This window comes from Sciurus carolinensis, chromosome 16, assembly GCF_902686445.1.
Source record: "Sciurus carolinensis chromosome 16, mSciCar1.2, whole genome shotgun sequence".
Classification (NCBI taxonomy): Eukaryota; Metazoa; Chordata; class Mammalia; order Rodentia; family Sciuridae; genus Sciurus; species Sciurus carolinensis.
The window spans coordinates 55939938-55942623 of NC_062228.1; positions in this window are offsets into that span (position 1 = coordinate 55939938).

Below are 2686 nucleotides of genomic sequence, written 5' to 3' on the forward strand. Positions count from 1 at the left end.
TTAAATCATGGGCCAGTTACCCAACTGAATCCCAACTCTCGGTATCCTCCTGGTTCTCCCTGGAGACCCCCCGAACTCCCTCTGACCCAACTGCCTCAGGGTTCACACTGAGCACAGTGGGACAGAAGGGGGCCTGTGTCCCCGGTGCTGCTGGGTGGAGGAATGCCTTTGTCAAGCAGTAAATATCTTGTGTTTCATCCTTGGACATCACACAATATTCGCTATGAAAAGCTGACTTAGCGGGAGCACTGGTGCGCATCTGGAATTCCAGTAACCCAGGAGGCTGAGGCAGGAAGATCACAAGCCGGAGGCCGACCTGGGTTCCCTAACGAGACCCTGTGTCCAAATAAAAATTAAAAATGACTGGGGATGTGGCTCAGTGGTAAAGTGCCCTTGGGTTCCAGCCTCAGTTCCAAAAAAGAAAAAAAAAAAAAAAAGTAGTGGCTTGTATCCGGAAGCACCCACGGCCTGTCACTGGGTGAGCGAATGCCAGCTGAAGCTCATCAGGCAATGGAACACCCCTCAGCAATAAGCAGAGGGTGAACCACTGGTATGTGCAGTGCAAAAACAGGGGAGCCCCAAAAGCATTAGCCCAAGGAAGAGAAGCCAGATGCAGAAAGCTACAACTGTATGCATGCATTAATGTAAAATTCTAGAAGAGCCAAAATGAACTCGTAGTGACCCAAGGCAGATCAATGGTGGCCTGGGCCTGGGGTTAGGGGGCAACTGCATAGGAGCATGAAGATCTTTGGGGGTAATGGGAATAAGGTGTATGGCTGTGGGTGGTTTTTTTTAGGTGTATCCATCCTATTAAATCTGATAGTCTGCCAGGCACAGTGGCCCACGTCTGTAATCCCAGCAACTGGGTAGGCTAAGGCAGGAGGATCACAAGTTCAAGGCCAGCCTCAGCAACTTACTGAGACTGTCTCAAAATAAAAAATAAAAAGAACTCAGTGGTTACGCACCCCTGAGTTCAATGCCCAGTTAAAAAAAACAAACAAACAAACAAACAAATAGTCCACTTGAATGGACACAGTTCCTTGTACATCCTTAAAATTACTATAAATCATACCTCATTTAGATTGACCTGAAGAAAAGCAGACAGGGTCAGGAGGAGTCCAAGAGCCCTGGAAACACCGACCCCTCATCAGGAAAGCAGGGACCAAGGGAGTGGCCAGCGGGTGCTTTTACTCCTGCTCTTAAGTGACCTTCACCAAGTGGCCCCCGGGAGAGGCAGAGCAGAGCCACTGTCACCAGCATGAGAGTTGGCAGCACTGACCCAAGGTCATGACTGGCAGGTAGTCAAACTGGGACTGAACCAGCTTCTTACAGACAGGCAGTGCTGGGGCCCCACTGCTCAGAACTCAGAACTCTGCAAATACTGAGCACCTACTATGTGCAGTGCCATGGCCTATGCTGAGCTCTGGGCATGCTCTGGGCATGCAGTGGAGGACAGGACAAAGATGCCACCCAGGAAGAGCTCATCCTAGTGGATGACAGGCAGTAGGCAATAAGCATAACAAGGAAGCGAATTATATAGCACATTAGGAGGTGACAGTTGCCTTTTTTTTTTTTTGTGGTGCTGGGTATAAAACCCAGGGCCCTGTGCTTGCAAGGCAAGCACTCTACGGACAGAGCTATATCCCCAGCCCCTGCCATTTTAAAAAACAAGTAGAGGTCTGGGGTGCCCTTCAGTCAGTGGTGGCACTTACATGAAGTAGGAGGCCCTGGGTTCAATACCCAGCATCACAAAAAATAAATACATGAATGAAATAAAGCCAAGTAGAACAGGGTAGGTGTGGGTGGGCGAGGGCAGGGAACCAGGAGGAGGGTCGTAGGATCAAACAAGTGGTCAGAGAAGGCCTCGCTGAGGTGACACTGGGCAGAGATGGAAGGAGGTGAGCAGGGACTGGTAGAGATCTGAGAGAAGGGTCCAGGCAGAGCAACAGCCAGTACAAAGGCCCTGAGGCAGGGGCAGGCCTGGTATGTTCAAGAAATGTGAGTGTTCAGGGGGAGGGTGGGAAGATGGGAAGAGTGCGGTCAGTGAAAGGCCTCCTTTCAGAGGCCTGGTGGGCCTTGGTGAGCGCCGGCTCTCCCTGAATGAGGCAGGAGCCAGGGAAGTCTGGGCAAAGGGACCTGAGTGGCAGCAAGTGGGAACCGGTGCCCTCAGGCAACCGTGTGGAGAACAGAGGAAAAGCAAAGGGTGAGGTGAGGCAGGGAAGGTGGCCCGAATAGTTGAGGTAGGAGATGACAGCAGCTGTACCAGGTGGCACCAGCAGCGGCCTAGTGGGCGGGACCTAACTTGGTCCTTTTGAAGGCAGAGAAAATGGGATTGCAGCAGCCTGAACATGAAACATGAAGGGCGAACAGAGGGTATAGCAGGGAAGGGGAAGAAGTGGCTTCTCCTGTGCTTGACTGGGGCCGCCCGGCATCCCGGCACTGCCAGAGTCCACAGTCACCAGGCCAGGGCCAACCCCAAGGGACCAAGAGTCCTTGCCTGGTGTTCAGTGGCTGCAAGGTGCAGGGTCACATCGGAGGGGTCCAGATTCTGAGTCCCAGTCTCTGGAGGAAGTGGCAGAAGGAGCCTCACCCCACCCTTTCCATGGACGCCACAATTTCAGAGGGAGATTGAGAAGCAGGGAGAGCAGGATGGCAGAGGAGGGCATCAGGACCAGGACCAGGCGGT